The 23,664-nt window shown below is 40.5% G+C and overlaps 1 protein-coding gene across 1 annotated transcript in view; it reads left to right on the forward strand.

Annotated features, from left to right (window-relative positions):
- Hs6st3 (heparan sulfate 6-O-sulfotransferase 3) overlaps window positions 1-23,664 on the forward strand; it is a 726,575-nt gene that overhangs the window by 568,532 nt on the left and 134,379 nt on the right.

A 23,664-nucleotide genomic window follows, 5' to 3' on the forward strand; every position in this document is an offset into this window, starting at 1 on the left:
GTTGTGTCACTTCCTGCCTGGATCGCCACTTCTTTACTACATTTCCCAGAATCCTCCTTGACTCCTAGTCCCGCCTAACTTGCTGCCTCGTTAGCCAAACAGTACTTTATTTATCATCCAATAAGACAAACACACACACAGAAGCACTTCCCCAATCCTAGCATTGTAACTACAGACCTTGTTCCTATCACATGGGGGAAGCTACAGAAGAAACATCTGTAGCGAGGGAAAAGATGCACACGTACATATGTTATTTGTTTCTTTTTTTTTTACATATATGTATGTGTGTTTATATCTATGTGTGCATATCAAATGCATATGTGCCTGCAGAAGACAGAAGGGGGCATCATGTCCCACAGAGCTGGGGTTACAGGTGGTTGTGAGCAACCAATGTCTTCTGCAAGTGCTCTTAATTGCTGAGCCATCTCCAGCCCCTATAGAGATATTTTATTCGGCATCTGCTGTCTATAGTTATTTTCACGCTCTCACCCTCTGTGTAGTCCAATATATGTGGTAACCAGATATATACAATTTGTTTTGGGGTACTTAATATGCACTGAAGGTAGAAACTCCATTTAATTTATGCATGCTTGCTGTTTTCTTTCCTCAGGCCTTCTCTTCTCCTTTTCATTAAGGAAGCTTTGCAAATACGAAATATATACTGAAAATACTAGAAGAAACTTTATTTTCTTATAAATTTGGTTGCAAAAAATGTTCATTTTGTAGATATTTCCAGCATAATGAATATAAAAATAATTCTGTGGAAAAAATAATCTGTTCAGTGAAACAAATGTACACCCTCCACCTCCGGTGAATAAATTATTTTGTCCATAACAGCATATTTGTGTGGGTTAAGGCAGGCTATTAAAAGTTTCCCTGGGGTGGAAGTTCTGAGTCTGAGATAGATTTTTATGATGGTAGAGATGTGTGTGCTTGCATGCAAGTGTGTGTGTGTGTGTGTGTGTGTGTGTGTGTGTGTGTGTGTGAGTGTGTGAGTGTGTGTGTATGTGTGTGTGTGTGAGTGTGTGAGTGTGTGTATGTGTGTGTGAGTGTGTAAGTGTGTGAGTGTGTGTGCGCGCGTGCATGTGTGCGCGTGTGTGTGTGTGTGTGTGTGTGTATGTGTGTGTGTGTGAGTGTGTGAGTGTGTGTGTGAGTGTGTGAGTGTGTGTGTGAGTGTGTGTGTATGTGTGTGTGTGTGAGTGTGTGAGTGTGTGAGTGTGTGTGTAAGTGTGTGAGTGTGTGTGCGTGCATTTGTGCGTGTGTGTGTGTGTGTGTGTGTGTGTGTGTGTGTGTGTGTGTGTAGTTGACTGAAAGTCAATTACAAAATGTGGACAACTTACATTTGTATACTACTTAGTAATGGTTAAAGCAAAGGGTGACTGTTTTGTTGACCTTGGTGTTTTAAATTTGTGGGAAGTGCAGGTCAGAAGTGATTATATATCCACTAGGTCAACATTAGCCCATCTTTTAATGAATGGAGCAAGTGTCATCTTTAAAATGAATTGGGGTCTGGAGAGATGCCTCAGCAGTTGAGAGCATTGTTTCTCCTAAAAGGACCTGGGTTCCATCCCCGGTGACAACATAGTGGCTCATAACCATTCATAACTCCATTTCCAGGAGACCCAGTGCCATCTTCTGACTGTCTCAGTCACCAGGCATGTACATTGTACATATACATGCACTCAGGTAAGATATAAGTCCACAGAAAATAAACAAAACTTTCAGAAATGAATTGGTAGTGTGCTTGTCCTTCTAGGTAAAAGTACACTCTATAAGTAAGATGTATTTTATGTCATCATGAATGAGGGCAGGAGCGGCAGATGAAGGCAGAAGGGATAGAGCAATAAATGTACAGGAATGGAGGTGTTGCCAGGATTGAGTCCATCTATGCCTACTGATAGCAAGGGAAGAAAAATCCCATGAACCCCAATGACTGGTTCTGTGAAAGCTTTCACTGCAAAGTAGCCTGAGGGTTGGCAGCATGAGCTTGTGTGCCTGTATGTGCAGAGGCAAGAGGATATATCAAGTGTTTCTGTGTCATTCTGTGCCTCATTGCAAGATGGAGTCTCCTGCTGCTTAGTGGGTGATAGCACCCACTGTCCAAGCATGGAGACCTGCATTCAAACCCCAGAACCCATCTAAAAACTAGCCCTGTACCTATAACCCCAGCACTGAGGCAAGTCAGGGGCCCGTGGAGAGCAGACACAGGACAATCACAGGGATTTGATGGTCACCAGTCTAGCTCCAAGGGCATCAGGAGACCCTATCTCAAAGGAATGAAGTGTAGGAAGACAGAACACCTGACAAGTTCTCTTGCATCTATAACAAACATAGGTACACATGCTTGTACACTCAGGAACCCATAAACCACCTGTGTACATACTCACCTCCCCTAACACACACACACACACACACACACACACACACACACACACACACACACACACGACTAAAACACTGAACCTTATAGTCAAGCTAGTTTAGTACTCATTTGAATGATCTTGATAATAATTTTATGAACAGAATGGACTGTCCCTTGCTTCAAATTTGTCCATGAACATCTTGTTGACCTTCCTATGGTAGAACCAAGGTCAAACGAAAGACCTAGACCTTTACAAAGACTGTTTTTGTGCATGGGTTTTTGTTTTTAATGGGCTGTACTTGGGGGTTTTGTGACTTCACATAGCTAGCCATAGGAAGACTTCCTAAGTCTCAGAATGCTTTGCATGCCAAGAGTGGCAGACTGGGGCTAGTTCCTGTTTCCTGTTTAAAATTGCTACCTGGACCCTTTCAAGCCTTATGAAGGATACCGTTGCTTAACAAAAGACAGAGAGGAGATGTTCACTTGGTGGAGAGGTTTTATTCTCACCTCACAAGCTGTGAAATGCACAACCTCTGAATCACCAAAAATTTTTCCTTGACCTCATGTATCTGCCAGTGTAGTATGAACTCCACATCTTCTGGGGTTCTCTTTAGCTTCTTGAACTGTGTTAATAATTTTCATAAAACAACCTGTCTGTCACCTTACAATGGGCTGCAAGTCATGTGCCCGGCATTGATGCCTTCTCCAGCCATCACAGTGGTGATCTTAGGCGGTACCAAGCATCTTTGCCATTTTCCTACACTCCCAAATTAGAAGCATTTACCTTTTGTAGAACTGACCTTTGGTATTGGCTTATGCCTCCAATCCTGCTCGTGTTCTGTCATTGGCCCCCATCTCCTCCGTTCAGAAGCGGCGCCATCTCTGGGTTGTCTGTTATTCAGAGACTGTGCTACGCACCTGTGACGTGGCTGAAAGGTCAATGATGGGACTGGATAGCACAGTGAAGACTGTGTCCCTCAGAGTCACACATTCTGATGCTCACACAGCTCATAGCCCGTCTCGTTTCATCTTCAGTAAAATGAACTTAATCAAAATGCAACCTTCATAGGGATACTCTGAGAACTGTACACAATGCATGCATACAACAGCAAGTTGTGTATGGTCAGCCTCTCTAAGTAAGCTGCGACTTAAGTATCACTAGCTTCCCTGTGGATAGAAAATAGAAGATCTAGAATTTAAATCCAAATGTTTGAGACAGTGAAATCCAGACTCTTCTCTATTTCCCATAACTTCCCTTCATCTAGATTGCTAAGATATTGGTCTATAACAATATGATGAACTATCTTTGATGTAGCTTGTGTAAATATTCTATATCCCTTACTCTGTTACCAGTGAAATAAGGACAGGAACAAACCCATGGCTGATACATCAGAGGGGTCTCGGCAATGTGTTAAATGATTGCTTGATATCAGGATCATCAATTGTGTTAAATGGTTGCTTGATATCAGGACCATCAATTGTGTTGGGTTTTCTTATTCTCTGTGTAATTGTGTGGCTGATTGACATATGTAAATGAGAATATCTACTTTACAAGCATGAAGGGGATTCAGTATAATCCTTGGTTCATTTTCAGAGACAGACATGTAGGTAAAACAAGAGGGGAGACTGGCCCCTTCTCTATTCTTCCCTTCTTCCGCATCATGTGTTTGTCAGTGGACATGGGTTGAGAAACGGAATACTAATTTCAGATGATGCTAGTCATGGGCCTTTCTTTGATGTGATGCTATTCTTTGTCCAGCTTGATTTTTGTGTTAATGTTGACAACTTAGCTGTATGATAGCCTAGCTACTTGGCTGAAGTTTCTTAGGGAAAGGATACAACTAGGAAAAATTGGCCTATTTGTGAAAGGCCCTGGGTGTCCTTTAAGTGCCTACCTATGTTCTGAATTGCAGAGAAGAAAAGTGTTGATGGATGCTGTGGACAGAAATGATGTTGCTCACAAGCACTGAGCTGCTAAGCTCAGATCTGAGAAGTTTGTCTCTGTCTCCATGCCTTTATGAGAGAGATTAATGACTTCCCATCAATACCATATTAGGTTTAAAGCTCCAGCTTCTCTTTGCATTAAGTGAAATAGAGACTTAAAGGAGAGCTATTGTTTTAAAAACACTGGAAACCAGTAACTGATGGATTCTGAACCTTAGGCAAAAGTGCAAGAATACCGAAACGTTTGGTTTCATTACTCAGGTTATAATTTATATGCAGACGTAGTCTGCTGTGTGTGATTTACTATTCAGAATGCAATCAAATCATCTTTGTTTGATAGATTGGTATTTTGAGTTTTCATAACAAAAGCTTTTCAGCACACTATTGCCTGACTCCCTTCCGACTTGGTATTTGAAACCAGATAATGGGATATCTTATAAATATAACACAGGCCTCTCTAGGGTGAGCCCCAGGACCTGCATGGATCATCTGAAATGAAAGCCAGCTCCCCAGCAAGGAGGGAGTGCAGAAGAAGTGATGTCTGCTCTGGCATCTTATAATATTTACCTGCAATTGCTTGGGCAAAGATTAGCCTTCTGGCATTGCCAAGGACTTCTGAGGTTGTTGAAATGCATTTTTTGATCACCTTTCCTAAATGCTTCTGTATAATTCTCAGTACTCTTCAGTAGAAACTACCCAGGGGTGGAGAAACAAGAGAATCTATTCCAAGCACATGAGACAAGCTTCGTGTGAACACAAAATGGAGATGCAAGGAAATGATCCAGATTTTGTCTTTTATTGTTCTCGTTACTGCTCAGCTATGACAATTTTTACACTTTTTACTCCTTAAGTTAGGAATAGATGTCATTGTAAAACATAATAAGGAAGTAAAAGAAGTTGACCTGTGAATTGGCTCATCAGGTAAAGTCACTTGATGAGTTTGATCCCCAGGGCCCACATGGTGGAAGGGAGGAGTCAGCTCCTTCACTTTGTCCTCTGACAGCCACACCGCACTGTGAGATGCATTTCCCTCCCCCGAATACAAAAATAAACAAATGTAAAGAGGAAGGAAGTCCAGTGTCTCACACAAGCCTCAGCCCCCAGCAGGCTCTTGGTAGTTTCCACACTGTGACCTTCAGATCAACTGTCACACTGGTCAGCTATGATGGTGGCTACAGTAGCCTTTAATTGTCTGCTTCATTTCACATATCAGCAAAATGCTTATTTCAGACTAATGTGTCCTGACATACAGAGGGGGTGCTCGAAGCCCAAATATTTCAATGGCAGCTGATCATGATCGATAAGTTGTCAAAAGGCCATGTTTAAATGATGGTGCCCGTGACAAGCTACTGAAGGTCAGGGACTGGGCTGGAGAGGCCAGCAGTGGGCGGAAGACCATAGCCAGCACTACCTTCATTCTGAAAAAGCTTTGTAGTCCCTCTAACATGTTGACTGGTTCAATGGAATCAGCCTCTATATTTTTATCACAACTGTTAATCACAAAGAGAGAAATACAAGGACAGCACAAACAGCCAGAATTTAAATAAGCCACATGATTTACTTTGTAAGACAGAACAGTTGACTTAGCTTTTTGTGAGAGTGGATTGACCAGATTGAACAGCTTGTTTACTTTTCTGTTCTTTTACTTTTCCTGTTTTGGAGATTTCATTTGGTTGGTATTATTTTCATGCGCAAATTTTGGAATGACCTGAAGTCTCACACACTAGAGATATGATATTAGAGAAAAATTATGGATTTAGACCATATGAAAAAGACATGGACTCTCACAAGAGACCTGGCTCTTAACTCATCCTTAATTAGGGTGCTGTTTCCTCTCACTGACTCTTTCGAGTCAGTCACCGCCAGCTGAGTGTAATAACAGTAGAAGTTCAGCAAGATATCCTCCAAGATATGCTTGTAGGAGAAACAGCATTCAGAAAATACACTTGAACCCTAGTGCTTTTCCAAGCTAAATCATGTTTATGACTAAGGCAAAGGTAAATATTTACAACATTGGCAATCAATCAGTCAGTATTAGCCAAGAATAATATTTTTCATATTCACCAAATAAAAATATATTGTCAATGAAAAACTAGCTTCTTAATTTCTGAGAAACTACGTAGCCTTGGGAATCTTTTGGATTTCATGGTGTAACCAAGGACACTTACCAATATTAGGAAGCCTACACATTCTGTATCTGTTGGGAACTCTAATCATAGATTGCTTTCAAAGGGCTTGTATGCATCCTGAAGATGAAAATAATTAAGCTATATTAAGACTCTATACAGAATGAATCAGCAGCATCTATTTCTATATGAATATTAATAACACCCCATGGAATAACAGATGTTCATTTATTTTTTTCTGACATAGTTATTCTTAGTCAAATTTGTAAACAAAAAAATGTATATTTCCTCATTCACTTATTTACTAACTTCGGCCTCGTATTAGTTCTTTTGTGTTGCATTTATTTTGTGACTTGTATTCAGAATTATGCAAATGCAACTGCTACTCAAAAGTGACTGGTGAAAACACACTGTTATTTGCCTCGTGGGGTTTTCTAACATGCTGTCTGAGAGCTACTGTATAGTTTATCCCTCACCAAATTCATGCTGTGACCTTTGCCTGATAAGGCCATTTGTGGTCCAATGATGATTCCCATTTGTGGTAGTATGAATGTCATTGCCCCCTATAATCTCATAGGTGTGGCACTATTAGGAAGTGTGGTTTTGTTGGAGTGGGTGTGGCCCTGTCGGTGGAAATGTGTTACTGAGGGTGAGCTGTGAGTTTTCCTATGCTCAGGATACTGCCCAGTGTCTTAGTTGACTTCCTGTAGCCTGCAAGATGTAGGAGTCTCAGCTACCATCTGCCTGCATGTGGCCATATTTTCTGCCATGGTGATAATGGATTAAACCTCTGCACTGTAAGAAAGTCACCCCAGTGAAATGTTTTTTTCCTTTATATGACTTGCCACAGTCGTGTTGTCTCTTCACAAAACAAAATCCCTAACTAAGAAATCATTTAAGAACCCAGGCTTCATTCTCAGTACGGGGACACCCAAAGACTGAGATTCATCAACACTCCTGATTTTCATGTCTCTTTTAATCTTGAAAATCCCTTCTTCTACTGCATCAAGTCATGAAGTAAAAGATACAACTTCCTTCCCTATTGCACAGGTGGTGGATAAGAAAGCTGAAAGTCCTGCATCGCCCTCTTCAACAAAAGATACAAGAATGGATCCATAACTTGCTGTTGAATGATCTTCTCTAATGTTCAATGTATATAACTTTGCATATATATATATAGATATATATGTATATATATATATATATATATATGGGATGTTCCTTGGATTTTCATCAGGGTGGCTCCAGGCTCCAGTCTAAATTACCTCTGTTATTCATCCTGGTGGTGAAAGGACTATTGGCCATAGGCAGATCCTGGTGGAAATCGGGCAGACAGTTGTGAGGACTTCCCTACTGAGGTCAAAGGTAAGCAAGGGCCTCCCCATCCCTCTCCCAATCACCGCGGTCTTCCCCTTGAGCACTGGCTGCAGCCCTGCCCGTGTCAAGGGCTGTCTTATCACTGCCATCCCAGAGCTCCACTTTCACTGCCCATGCTCATTCACTCCCATTCTCAACAACTGTTTACAACATATGAACCAGAATCCAAAAAGCAACTGAATTTTAGTAGTCAGAGTCTTCTCCTGTTTGGAGACTACCGTTATCTATTATGTACTGTCTGCTTTTTTTAATTTATGAGGGAAAATTCCATAAACTTGATGTATAAAAATACTTTGTTTGGGGCAGGTGCGGTTGGATGTTTTGTTTTGTTTTGTTTTGTTTTGTCTCATCTGGTCCCACTGGACCAGTTTCTCTCCTGCTCACTGGGTTCCCTCAGCTGTTCATGAAATAATCGCTCAGGGACTAATATTAAAATTATAATTGTTTGGCCAAAGTCTCGGGATTCTTGCTGGTTAGCTGTACCTATAAATTAACCTATTTTTAATATTTTATATTTTATCACGAGCCTTGTGGCTTGTTACCTCACATCTTGCTTCCCTAGTGGCTACCTAGCATCTCCCTGACTTTGCCTTACTTCTCTCTGCATCTTTGTTTGAATTTCCCACCTAGCTATTTTTTTCCTGGCCATTGGCTAAAAGAGCTTTATTTACCAACCAATAAAAGCAACACATATTCGCAGTATATAGAAGGACATCCCACATCAGGGAGGTATGCCTATACATGTTAATTTTAACAGAAATAACACAGCTAGAAGCTCAGTATCAGCAATGGCCTTGATGTTTGATGCTTGAGAGCCAAGCAGTTCATGTCTGGTGATAAGAAGATACATTAATTCTGGGTGTTGGTGGCCCACGCCTTTAACCCCAGCACTGGGGAAGCAAAAGTAGGTGGATCTCTGTGAGTTCGAGGCCAGCCTGTTCTACAAAGCAAGTTCCAGGACAGCTAGGACTGTTACACAGAGAAAACCTATCTCACTGTGTACCTCTAACAAGCCAGGAGCTCACTCAGTAGCAGGCTCCCCTTGAACTTGTAAGGCAGTTAGTTGACTTGCCTTGTCTCCTATGCTGAGATTACAGACATGTACCACCATGTCTGTTATAATTCTTAGTGTTATTATTTAGTGTATTTTATTCATGTTAACCAGAAAAATAAACGAATCAGCAAAACTCTTATTATATTCAGTCCTTTTGAGACAAGATGTAAAATAAAATTTATAAGCCAACTTATTCTTCTCTTCGTAAAATACCTTAGTTCCTTTGAACTTGGGCACCTTCTGATTCTGTTCTTTGTGATACACAGTGCTCCTTGAGGGCTTTCCAGTTGGCATTGCCCCTTAAACAGTTCAATACTTAGGTGAAAAATCTAAAGTTCCTGGAAGAAAAATTTTACAATGTGCTGCATATACATTATAATGTTTAAATGAGTAAAATTATTTGGATATAGAAAGTTCATTTGATATTCAGTACATCAGTAATAGTAATTATCCAAAAATAATTGCTAATAATGCCTAGCCAGGCCTCTGTGTGTAAGTGAATACTAAGACTATATTCAAATGCCCCTTTATAGTAACTCATTAAAATTTAATAATATGAATTCACAGCATTGGAGGCCTTATAAACATTGGGGAGAATCTCTATGGACATGAAAAGGATTAGTAAGTGCCAGGTTTACTTGCGAACGTCCACCCAGACATATCGTAGAAGATACATACTGAGAGATTCATATCAACAAATTGTTTGCATGAGTGTGAGGTTTGTGTGGAGAGTCCACAATCCATAGGTGAGGCTATCGTGAGGGGTTCTATGCATAGATGGAAGCTGAACTCCAAAGCTAGAGATAGTCTTTCTCAGGAAATCTTGGGTTGGCCTTCAAGCATTTCATTTGAGACAAGCCCATTCAGAGGGCCTAGAACGGTCACTTATATTAAAGTCTGAAATAGGAACTTACACTGTATCTATAAAACACCTTCACAGATGTTGCTATGTTGGTGTGACTGAATAAATGGGAACCATAACACAGCAAACTTGACATATATAGCTGTCACACAGCAGAACAGAACTGGATGGAAGAAAGTGCTCCAGTGAAATCCTAGTATATAAGATAAATTTCATATGAAACACAGAGGAGGGCACTGACCAGCCTGGCAGAAGCCCAGGGACAGAGTCCAGACAAGAGTGGAAGTGAAACAGAAATTGTATTTACCGATGCCCCCTTGCTTGTGTGCTTACAAACCAGCATGTGATATATAAAAGCATGAAAAGGTTTTTCTCTAAGGAGGGACCTCAAGTCTGGGAAGAATTAGGACAACTGACATGGGCATTGGCAGATGGGAGCAAAGCCTGTTCGATTGCCTCATTGCCTCATTTAGCATTTAGAGCAAGGCTGAAGCCTGACAGGAGACCCAAGTTCTGTTCATGCTGAGCCAAAGCATACTAGCACAGCTGACAGCATGCAGACACTCTCCTGTGACCCTGCATTCCTTCTGAAATAGAACTGGAGACAGAACCTCCAGATATCTGAGGACTGAATATATTCTTAATATCTTTTTAAAAGTTCAGGAGTTGGCCTCACAAAAAAAAAAAAAGATCCAGGAGAATCCAAGGCACAGAAAACCACTTACAATAACTCTGTTATTAAAATGCAAGGGTTTCAGAAGGCAATACATCCATGAAACAAGAACAAGATTCTGTGCAAAAGAGAGGAAGACTGAGGGGAATTTTATGTTTACAATTAAAAAATATTAAACCATTGGTACACTCAAATACATGCATAGCAAATATGTTCTAGTTTAAAACTTTGAAAATTAGGAAGTTTGGAAAATCAGAAGAAAAAGTATTCTCAAAATGGTATAATTCAAACAGTTTAGAAGCATGACTTAAAATATTAGACACATTATAATGAGTGTGTGTACTTGCACATATAACAGCAATTCAAAATTCCAGTCAAGCCAAAAAGAAAATATAGATTGAAAAAATAAAATTCAGAAAACATAGTTACAAAAGAATTTTTAGAGACCATTTTTAATTAAAAATTCCTACTGAGTCTTGAATAAAATAAGAAGACACCCACAAGTGGACATACCACTGTGAGATTTCAGTGTACCAAAAATAAACAGAAAGTAATAAGGATTTCCAGACAGAATTTTTTAAAATTTCAATGCTCTTCTCTAACAGAGGCTGTGTGTGTGTGTGTGTGTGTGTGTGTGTGTGTGTGTGTGTGTGTGTGTGTTTTGCAACAAAGGCCCTAATCAGTGATAAAGCTTGCTTGAAGACAATAGTGTAAAGGCTTTACAGCAAACATATAAAGGAAAAATAGCTTGGAACAGAAAATACCAGCTAATGGTTATCTTTTGGTGGGGTAGTAAGCAATTAGTTCATTTGTCTTTACAGGCTTCTATGTTATTCTGTAGTGTTTTCCACATATTTGTGCAATGTGTTTTTTATAGTTTCCAAACTGCACTACATAAAACCAAACACAAAGCACCACAGACAGCCTCAAGTGTGAAGAGCAACACAGGCTTGTCAGAAACTCTTGACAACACCCTCATTTCCACTAGACAGCAGAAGGCAAGCCATGTTAGCTTTTGTGAGGTAACGATAGGTTCATTGGGTGCTGTTGAACTTACTGGAAGCCCGGCTCTAAAGGACATTTCACCTGTGTCTGTCTCAGAAATGTTCGTTTTTACTTGGGACATGAACATTCATTTCTTTGCCTATTTGCTGTTCCGGCCTCAGCTCGGCTGCAACTCTCTTAGATGCTTTATATTTGAACTGCCTATGGGGTACCCAGCTGGGATTTTTTTGTGGATGGCGATTTTTATCTTGTAAATGAAATCTAACCTAATGGATCAGTTAATCTTCAAGTTAACAGATACAAGTTGAACCTTGTGCTTGACACCTGGTGGTGTCTGAGACCATGTAGGAAAAGTTTAGCAGTGTTGAGGAAATGGGCCTCAATTCCCCTTGGTGCCAAAGGGACTGCTTCTCACACTGGAAAAAGTTGTTTACAAAATCGGTTCCTTCTGGCTTAAAATAGATGTTATCCTTCTCCTGGCCTCAGTGATTCACTACTGTTTAGTTGAATTTAATTCTTAGGCAGAATAATGACTTAATGAGTGAAAACTCTTTTTTCACACAACACAAGGGCACTGGGACCTCTGAGTAGTATGTGCTTCAGAGGAAGAAACAACAAACCTGCCCCAGGAGATGGATTTGCCTCAAAGAATAATATGGTCACAATTAATTTACATGGTTTACTCACAAAATGGTTTTGAACATCATAATTAGCAGAATAATTTTTAGCTGATTTCCTGAAAAGAAATGTGTTGGATAATAATCAGCTATTTTAAATAGTTGGGTTGATCTGTCAATCAAAATTACCACCTAACAAAAGAAGCACTATACTTACCAAAGTCACAACATTTCTCTCCTGACAGCTGGCTTGGTGTGTTATTAAAACCAGCTTTTCACTTTGTTTGCATTTCATTGGAGACATTGTGCACAATTTAAGACAGGTGAAATGTTAATTACTGGCCTGATGATGTAGAGAATGACTAATAGAGTAACGTGGTAGCTCAATGAGATTCTACAGTACGTATAGACAAATCCTAATTATGGTATTTAAGAATAAAAATAGAAGGGGCTATATTTTAAATACAAATGAAAGTAGTTAAATATACAATTTAACTTGCCTTAGTGTTTTTCTTTTCCTGAGAACAAAAATAAAATTCCTTATTATTGAGTTCACACCTATGGGAAGGAAAGTTAGTCAAATTTTAATATTCAGAGTGCTGTATTATATACTACATACTTTGTGGCTTTAAAAGGAGTCCCCAATGGCCAAATTGCTTATAATTTATCAAGTAAATTATAACAGAAATTCAAGAAGTAACTATTTAAAAAGAATGCTGGGCTGATGCGATGACTCTGTCAGTGGGATGCACGCTGTGGAAGTATGCAATCTGAAACACTAGCATTTGAGGTGTGTTGGTAGACAGTACATAGACAGAGAGATCTCTGGAGCTCTTGGCCTATCAGCTCACCAAGCCAACAAGCTCCAGAACCAGAGAGAAATACTGCCTCAAAATGTAAGGGAGAAAGCAATAATGGAAGAAACCTAGGTCAACCTTTGATATCTATGTAGACATACCTGTAGTACACACACACACACACACACACACACACACACACACACTTAAAAAGAGCACTGAAAAAAAAAACACATCACAATACAGCAGAAAATAAGAATGAAAGTTGAATTAGGGGTGATTAGAATCCGTAGGTCGAGTCGATGAGCTAGAATAGTGAGTAGGGAGAGACTGAGGTGAGCTGTTTGCTATCTATGGAGTTAAAAGTCTAGGTGGAGTCAATTAGAAGCAACATTAGTATGTGACGCTATTTTAGTTTTGAGGAAAAGTAGAAGTTATGCAAGTTCACTAGGAAAATGCAGCCTACTTCCCACACACCATTTTTTTCCAGCCTGCAAAGGAAGGCAAGACACAATGGGCCAGATTTAGCTACAAAGACAGCCTCCTTTCCCCCTTGTTGGTGTGACTTTCCAGAGAAACCTCTCTGGTGGTTTTGTTTGCTGAGTGATCCTTCTGGGACCCATAATCCCATGTTTGTACATTTTAAAGGAAATCTTGCCAAGAGTATGCACATAAGCTGAATAAAACATGTTAACCCATGTCACCTATTCCTTCCTTGGTTTTAAAGCTCAGTGTTGAACTTATCATAGTGATGAGAGGGTCACCCTCTCCCTTCTTGCAGATACCAGTTTGGGCATCAACACAACTGAATGAAATTGCCAGTATGTTTCCCTACTGTAAACCTACACAATAAAATTGGTTGCTTGTGAATACATGCAAAAGAAACTGCAGATTTCTGTGGTGTGTGTGTGTGTGTGTGTGTGTGTGTGTGTGTGTGTGTGTGTGTGTGTGTACATGTGTGTTCATCTTTGCCTATATACAGCTACACTGCTATATTAAAGCACATGAGAAGGTCAGAGGACAATCTCAGGCACTGTTCCTTAGGAACAATGTCTGCTTTGTTTCTCAAGACAGAGTTTCTAGCTGGCCTGGTGCTTGCTACACCAGGTAGGTCAGCTGGACAGTGAACCCCAGGGAAAACATCTGTCTGTTCTTCTCCACTACTGGGATTACATTCCTGTGTTGCCATGCATGGCTCTTCTCCATGAGTCCTGATACTCAGACATCAAACACAAGTCCTCCTGATTGTGAGGCAAGACCTTTAGTGACTGAGCTAGAGCACAGCATAAGAAGTCATAATCTTTTAATTTCAGAAGGCAGACAGGAGAAATAAAACTAGGATCATTTGATTTAAACCCTTTAAGGGGCTTTTAAATGCCCCACATAAAATACCTGGAATATCCAATCTCATGAGGTATGTTCATTGGACATGAGGGAAAGGAGATGAAAGATGAAAGGGAGTAGGTGACCTGGGTAATTCAATTAAACGCTGCAAGACTCAAGTTGTGCAGCAGCTGTATTATACAGGAAAGTGGTTTTAAGCTATAAAAGTTAATAATGTATAAGGTGTTACTATTGTTACTTTCTTCCCATCAAGTGACTCCATGGCTTCTTTCTTTGTTTTATGAAATGATAGAACTCCAGGATGTTTAATATTCAGTCTCTTGCAGGCCTAAGGTATGAATGCTATTGATCGTAGTGGCTTCCTGAATTGTATTATTACTTTAAAATCAAACTCAAATACTGGGCTCTGCTATCTTCCAAACTGCAAACCGAGTATGCCTTTGGAACAACTTTCACTAGAGATGAACTTTGCTAAATGCTCTAGAGCCTTTGGCTCGACCATCACTGATGCTTTCGCTTGGCTGCCTTAAGAGCTGTATTTGACCAGTGACATGGAGAACTGTGAGTCTGACAGTATTAACCCCAGAGATAGCTCTTCTCATCAGCATTTTTTAAGGTTGTGAGATGAGGAACCAACCTGTAATTTTCTAGTGCATCCTAATTAAAGATGAAGAATGAAAATCATGCTGTGCTCTCATCAGAGGCACTTAGCCTGACTGAGCACTTACTCTCTGTTCAACACAAAATTGTCACAAATATTTTGTTATATCTAAAGTGGAGATCACAAAAGAAAGTGCAGTAAATGCCCAGGCATCAATGTTACCATTACTTATTTTGCTCCTGAAAAACTTTGCAATGGTATCTTCTATTACAAAGAGTGTAGCTTCAGAATGATGGCACCAGTCCTTTCCACAAAGTGGTCCAAAAGATGAATTTCATAATTGACCCTAAAGAACTTAGGCATGTAGCCAGCCACCAAGGAAACAAGATGTGAGGGAACAAGGCACAAGCTTCATGGTAAATATAAAATAATAGAAATGAGTTAATTTAATTGTGAGAACTAGTTAGTAATACACCTGAGCCATTGAACAAACAATTATAATTAATATTAAGCCTCAGAGTGTTATTTTATAAGCAGCTACAGAACTGGGTGAGACACATCAAAGCTACCAATTACAAGAGCTGCTTCCTTTTTCCAGAGTTCTTTATCCCAATCCTCAGAGCTCTCAGCTCGAGCTAAGACTGTTGAGCTGATGCAGAAGCAATATCCCAAGTCTGTACTGAACCTGAGATTTTGGCATCTCTCTGACTCTACCTTCTTTCTCTCTATTCCTCTGTTTGGATTTCCCATCTATCTATATTCTGCCTGGCCATTGGCCAAAACAGCTTTATTCATCAGCCAATAAAAGCAACACATGTCCACAGCATACAGAAGGATATCCCATGTCAAGGTCTATATGTAAGAGTTGATTCCATGGAGTTTAGAAGACTAGAAACTATATATTAGGGAACAAGACAAAAACCTATGAAAACTGGAACACTGAGCCCCATAGAGACTGAGTCAGAGGGTGGGCACGGGGAGGAGCCATCACTGCTTCCTAAATGAACTGATTCCTGGGTTTTATATTTTGGGGATAGAAATGAAGATGTGAAGGGTTCAGGTTGTTGGTGTTTTCCTGGTGTATTATCTGGTTTCCTTTAAGAAATTATTTATGCAAGATCATGTCATTAAAAGACTTTCAGAGCATTTAAGAAAATTAGCCGTGTTTCCCATTGTAGTCTCAGGTGCATTGTTATCCCATATGTCCTCACATACTCACAGCCTCTCTTATCATTGCCCCCCCAGAGTGGTACCCTTGCTACAGCTGATGCATCTGTGTTAAAATACCATCAGCCCCCAAAGTTCACAGTTGACATTAGGGCATCCTCTGGATGTGGTCCATTTGAACAAATCTATAAAGGCAGGTTTCAACCCACTGTACCCTGAATGATTTCACTGCTTCAATAATTCTCTTTTTTCTGTTTAATCATCTGTAGTCTCTCCTTGATCTCTTAGGATTTTGAAAGTTTCATATGAACGAAACTAGGGTTAACTTTTAGAAGTGCAAAATAATATGGATCAAGTCAGTCATCTAGTCGGTATGATTTTGAATCAGATCCTAACAGGTGCCATTCACAGGAAACTGTCTTCAAGCCATTTTGTAATTTTCGTTTTGGGGATGCTTTAAATCTTCAATTATGAATGGTTCAAAGGATACTGGAAAATCCTGGGCTATCTCACTCTCTCTTTGCTCTTGTTCCTCCCATGAACCTGGGTGTTTGTGAGATTTCATTGGGTCTATATGTGAAACTTGAAAGTGTTGGAACTCTTCAACTATAGATGAATGGGCTATCTCACTCTCTCATTGACCTTGTGTGGAACCCAGGTAAATCACTGCATCTGCATGGGAAACTTGCAGTTGAGTGGCTTGGGTATAAACCTCACAGTGCTTTGCACAATCCATGTCGTAAAAGGCTATTGCATACATTCATTTCCAAAGGGAGGCCTTCCCAGCAGGGAGGCAAAATAACTTCCTGTTCATTCAACCCCATCAAAACAGAGATGCCTTTCCCTGCAATTTGCACAGGCTCTAACTGTCTGCTGATACTCCATCTTCTACTACTGGCCTCCTTCACACCAGCACAGGAGCATCCATGGGATCATCACTAACCTCTCAGTAATGTAATCATGACAGGGACAAACACTTCTTACTGATTCATTCCTGTATGCTGGATGTTTATTATGGGTGTTTAATAAACCCATGCTTGTCTGGCAGAAGTTTCTTGGGAGTGTACCCCATTGGCAACCTGTCCTCAATTAACTTGTTACTACATATAATCTCAAACTGGCTTTTAAAAAAATCTCTTAAGTTATTAAAAAAAAAAGAGGGAAATGAACATTTTTCTCTTGATCATGCCAAATAATCTACTAAAAAATGACTATCCAGCCCCCATACACAAGATTCAAGGTTCTGTGTCACTTGATAAGCAGGCAAGATGTTAATAGTCTGAGTCTCCAGACCGTAGACAGAAAGAAATTTGGGGGAGCTCGGACACCACTGGAGATGGGACAGTAGGGAAGGGCGATTGTGCGTGCGCTGACCAGAGCCCACAGTGCGTGCCACAAGAAGGGTGTGCTGTGTAGTTGAGTTAACCCTGATGCTCCCAAGAGGCAAGATTTGACCATGGCAGAATAAAATAAGTCTCTTCTCAGCACAGTGGACCCATGGCATTTTGCTTTGCTAAGAAACTTCCTACGAGTGGGACACCAGCTAATTCTTCAGTACAAGAAAGATGCAACTGGCCACTGCTCCCAGTAACTGTAGTTTCCTGCCATCCCCTGAGCAATAGTCTATCTGGCCAAGAAGCAAATATTTCTACAGGATATTTAAAGATGGTAACTTTTGAGACACAACCTCCTCCTTAGTATGATCACATGACTGAGTCTCCTTCAGGTTGCACCAACAGGTGTACCCATGTCATCCATGTCTTGGCGCTCTTTTTAAAACCAGTTCTCAAACTTAACCATTTCTTTTTTTCTTCAAAATGAGGTATTGAACTTATGGCTTTTAGCATGTTGTACAATCTCTGTATACTTTTGAATGTTTTCCTTAAATTTTGAGATGTAGTCTTATTGTTTCATTTAGTTGCTTGGCCTGGCCTTGAACTCACTCTGTAGCCCAGCTTGACCTTGAACCTGAAATCCTCCAGCCTCAGGATCTGTAGATAGCTTAAGTTCAGCTTATCTTTGTGTTATAAGCTTCTGAATAACTTTTTAACACACACACACATACACACACACACACACACACACACACACACACACTAACATGAGAGAGAGAGAGACAGAGAGACAGAGAAACAGAGAGAGAGACAGAGAGACAGAGAGACAGAGAGACAGAGAGAGAGAGACAGAGAGAGACAGAGAGAGAGAGATGTCTGTACTCCCAAGCCTTACTCCAGACCTACTGCATCCACATCTCTAAAGGTTAAACACCCATACCCCCATTTTACTGTCGCATCACATGTATTAACATCATCATGCTTTCCTTTACCGTTGAGATACATCCAACCAGAGCTGAAAGCAAGGACACATATTGAAGTATCACAGAGTCAGAAATGGTACACACCATACATTTTCTTCTTAGCACTGTCAGTAGGCTCGCCTCATAGTACGATGGCCTGGCTGTTGTCGATCACACGTCCTTGGAGCAAGAGTACAGGAGAAATCCAAGGCTGACATGTCTCACTCTCCTCCTTTGCCTGCTGAAAGCCAGGTTAAGCACACAGTGTAATGGAAAAGAGAAGAATTCAATGCCAGTCCTCTGAATGAACAGTTAATAGCAAACCATCGTGAGCCCTCTATCGACCACTAATAATCTAAACGAAGAACTGGAGTTGGTGAGGTCTGCTGATGGCATAATCAGCGCCAGTCAATAAGAGGCAGGGAGGAGTGCGGGCATTCCACAGGGCTGGGAAGTTAGGAATCTAATGAAACAACTCCTGGGGATATTGGATTTGTGAACCTCTCAGCCATTCTGCAGGAAAGCCCTAAGTGTTGGTGTCACAAGTTCAGGAAAACAGTGGGGAGAAATCATTCTGAGACTCCCGTTTATACACTCACACTGCACATCATGTTTGTGGAAAATAAAAACGAACTCAGAAGCCACTTTCCTTCCTTTCTCCATAATCATCTGAACACAGCTAATGACTGGAGTTGTTTTTCTATAAAATGTGAGGCCATATGAAAATGTTGCCCTTGTATGGATTTCATGTAACATGGAAAATTCGACGTTAATAATCTGACTTTCAAGATCATGCATAAGCCAACTTTAAAAAGCCTTCAGCCTCGGTCCAGGCTCTGTCAGACCAATTGTCTCAAAGATGAAGGTCAGAGAAATATCGATACAGGAAATCAATAATATTCAATTTGCCTCACACATCCTTCACTTATTTTTAAATCACTAGTTTGCTCTCTTCTGTCTCTCCTCTCCCAGAGGAAGTCTCTCATGTCTGTACCTGTGGGCAAGGCTTTTAAAGCCCTCTCTCACATCCTGAAGCCTGAGTCACCAGAAGTAAACGTGGGTTCACAGTGGGGAGACAGCCTCAGAGATATGTGACCAAACCCAACCACAGGACCTCAGTCAAGTCACGAGGAGCATGATTCTTCTCTTCTGCTCACCTGGGATTGTGAAAAGATGCAGAATGGCACGCCCATTGGAAGAGAAGGGTAGATGTGACATTACAAAGTAGATAGATACATCACCTCCTCTGATGATATCTCCAGGTTCAAGAGACTAAAGCGGTAAATTGGACTTAGCCTCTGGGAGTGGCTGTGAGGAGTTATTTAGCTGAGATTAATCTCTGATCCTATAGGTTAGCTGAGGTGGGAAGACTTACCTTCAGTGTGGATGGCACCATGTCATGGGCTGTAGTCCTGGACTCTAAAAGGAGAAAGCTATATGAACAAGGGTAGTCACCACCCTGCACTTCCTGACTGTGGAAGCATATCTTCTCGCCTCAGGCTTATGCCATCATGCCTTCCCCACCATGCTGGACTTCTCCGAACTGTAAGCCACAGCTACTAAGTGCCAGGTACATTCCCTATCAGCTACCTCATGATATGAAGAGAAGTCAGTTGAGTGTGAGTTGCAGAAAATTATGCTCCCGCAAATTTAAGCCAACTGGAAGACTCTAGTCATTGTTTGAGGATTAGGAAGTTAATGTGTGCAAATAAATTCATCACTAAGAATAGTTTGGGTGACAGAAAATTGTGGAGGGGGTTCACATCCCTTCCCTGTCAAATCATGTCTAAGTTACTCCCTCAAGAAGAAACAGGACTCAGTCCGTTGTTCTGAATATCCATGTTGTTTTCGAAACAGTACATTTCTCTAGTATTTAGCACTCCTTCCAATACTTGATTGATCCTAAGTCTATTTTGTTTCTGGACCTGCCTTATATGTAACTAACTGCCTAACCAAAAATGAGATGGAGAAGTTCTGTCTTTAGACCATCTTCACATCACATTAACTCTTCAACTGCTCTGGGCAGTAGCCTTGGGCATTAGGATCTGTCTTCTCTCCACTTGGCCATACTTGTGTCTGTGACCCCTAACTTACACAGCCTAAGATTTTCCAGAGTCTGGTCAGCCGCAGAACTCAGAAGTCAAATAATTATACAGCAAACAACAAAATATCCAAGTATTCTAATGATGCATAATTCCTAACTCCCTACATATACAGATAATTTGAAATATGGTAACAAAATAATGCAAAGAAGTAATATTTTAACACCTACCTGAACCATTTCATATGAAAGATGCATAAATGTGCTAGGTAGTCCTCCTTGTGGAAGCATATGTGAGCAGTTTTAGCAAGGCAGTCTGCATTTTTGCTGCTCTCCGTTCCTTTTGGCTTCTGTTCCTCATGTCCTTCTGTGAACTTCTTGGGATGCATGCATATTTTTCCCTCCACACTTCTGAGGATGTCTCCTTATTAAGCCAACATGCAAAGCATCAATTAAGCACCTGCATATCCACAGCACTTTTTCGGGGACTGTCTTCCCACATACTTTCTATTTATGACTTTACGTCTCATTACAGACATTCCATGTGTTTCCCAGTATACTGTGTGTCATAATCTCTCTGTGGCTTATTCCTTATTACTCCATCTTCATTTATGGTCACATTGTGATTTTATAATCCATATTTAGGCCAGTCTCAACTTTATTTTCTCAACTCTGGTATGCACTATGTAAAAAATGACGATGAGAATAACTGCAATAGATTGAGTAGATTGGTTCTTATTCTGACTGGGAGGTGAGGATTTATTACTATGAAATATGTAAGTTCTGTAAAGTTCCAGTTTCTGTGATAAAGATAACTAACTCTAATATAGTATATTTATACAATACTAAGATAACCAAGTAGTCTCATTTCATTCCTTATCTATTTCATGAGCTATTTCCACCCCCTCACTTTACTTTGTAGCCAATAGACTAAAGATTACATAATACTATCTACAGTTGTGGGAAATGGTTAAATACAACTGAAATGGATGGCAGAGAGAATTATACAGAGACTTATGAAATGGACCCTGATATGAGAAGTGCAGATTCAACTTTCTTGCACCAGGGTTACCATACACATTTTCTGTGTAAAAGTCTTGCCAGGATTTGGAATGTGGGAGTAAAGGGAACAACAAATGTCTTCAAGGTCACTTAATGGTTTGGAGGTATCGAGTCCATCAGGAGGATGCACTCCTGAGTTGTTAATTCCATTTGGTGAACTCAATGAGATATAAGGTTCAGCTGGGATAAAACCATGAAGTCTCTGTTTATATAGGCTTCGAATTAAAGGTCACATTGCCCCTCCAAACAGCAAGACAATGAACCAGTCATCAGGATTTTCCCTTCAGGCTTTCAAGAGTATCAAAAAGGCATTTTTTTTTCAGGGTAAGAAGTTGGCTTAAGACTTAAATCAATCAAGGTGACTCTGTTCCATATTGATGGGCAAATGTTGGATGGCTTCCAGGAAGCTTGCACAGGTTCCTGGCACTCTAGCCAGGAAAGATTTTCCAAGAATCTGATGCAAATTCTGGAACAATGGCTTCCTCCTCGTGTGGGAAGAGGCAGAGCAAGACCTCGGTAGTTGTGGTGGATTCTTTCATGCAAAGGAACCCAGAATGTACAGAACGCAGAACCTGTGCTCACTGCACACTGCATCAAATGTGACTTAAAAACAACAATGCTTCAAAGGTGTTTTCAGGAGACATTGTCTGCAAACCGCCTCCTACCAAGTAGCATAAAATGAAAATCCATTACAGGACAAAAAGGGACACACCAGCGTTTCTTGTTTGATACCATGACTTTACTTCTATGAAGAGATTTCTTTTTCTGTGCTAGATTTTCTTGGCCCTTCTTTGGTGTGATGCCGATGGGAGGTTTTCAGAATTCCACATCTGTCCCAAGCTACCAGGAAACATTTAGAATCACAGCATGTAGGACTGCTTGTTATAGGAGTTTTAAATATGGACCCTAAAAATTCTACATCTTTCAGAAACATTGATTGTCATTGATCAAACAGAACTAAACTGCCTGTGAGTCTCTTTGGATCCCATGCATAAATACATATTGAGGGGCTGTTTTAAATGTCCATTAGATCTTAATATTTCTCTTTGGGGCCATTACCATTTATCATATGGCTGTAAATATAGATTCAGGGTTGTTTAAAATGCACATTATTTACCTGGCAAAGCACAATGGCTCCAGAAGATGCATTAAAGCCATTCTTAACTCCTCTCCAAGAATAGAACTTGAACACCTCCCGTATATGAACTTTACTTCCTACAAGGGAGATTATGCTACTGAGAAATTTCCCCAATGTTTTAAATAAAGAGTACTGTCCATGGCCCTGGTGCTGAACAGTCCCAAGAAAGACTTACTTTAGAAAGAGTAAGTCACTCAGAGGGCTCCTTTGGTAGAGGCAGCCAGCCACTTTGCTGAGAGAATATAAAGCAATAAAAACTCTTTGGAAAATAAAAATTTCTCAACCTTTACTCACTTTTACTGATTAATATACACAATTGGTTAAAATAAATAGTTAAGAAGAGCTGCTTATAAAAAATAAACATTGAACTATAAAGGGCCTGCAACTTTCACACATCTGAAAACATGGTCACATGTTGGCAGCCTGGAAAAAAAGTGGGTATATGTGGGTTCTTTGGCGTGTGGTGCTGAATACTTGGTTATCCTTAGGGTAGAATTTGACCCCTCAGAAAATTAAATTTTTAGGGGGAAAAGTCTTAATGAACATTGTATGGCATAAGGGTAGAGGAGTCTCTCTCTCTCTCTCTCTCTCTCTCTCTCTCTCTCTCTCTCTCTCTCTCTCTCTCTCTCTGTCCTGAGGATTAAATTAGAATCAGTTCACACCAAGAAAACAATTACAAACATTAATGTGCTGATACATTCCAGTCAAGCTTCAGCATATGAAGGGTGGAAGGGCAACCTAGAAAGTAGCACTTGCAATGCCTCTAAAGACACACCATCAGTATTGAGTGGACAACTTCTGCATGTTAATAAGAACAGTGAGCTTCACTAGTGAACATGGGGCAAAGGATGGGAGCAGGAGAAACACAGAAGGAGAAAACCAAGTGTTTGATAGAGTGAAAGCAGATTCATGAGAGGCCGGGCTGTGCTGCCTCATTAAGGACACAAAATCAAAGCCTGAGAATGGAGAGTCAGAAAAACAGTGCCGCGACGGGAACACTCCATGTGTTGTCATTGGGCTTTAGAGATTCACTGGGCAGATCCAGCACAGTGTAAGGCAAGCATTCCAGACACGCTGGCAATTCACCTCTGGCAACATGGCAGAGGACAGCTTTGTCCCTGTGGGTCACGCCCCTGTGTGTGCTGTGTAACAGTGTGAGGATCATGAAAAGTCTGTAGACAGGAAAAGGGTTTTCAAA

This window comes from Cricetulus griseus (genome assembly GCF_003668045.3).
Source record: "Cricetulus griseus strain 17A/GY chromosome 1 unlocalized genomic scaffold, alternate assembly CriGri-PICRH-1.0 chr1_1, whole genome shotgun sequence".
Classification (NCBI taxonomy): domain Eukaryota; kingdom Metazoa; phylum Chordata; class Mammalia; order Rodentia; family Cricetidae; genus Cricetulus; species Cricetulus griseus.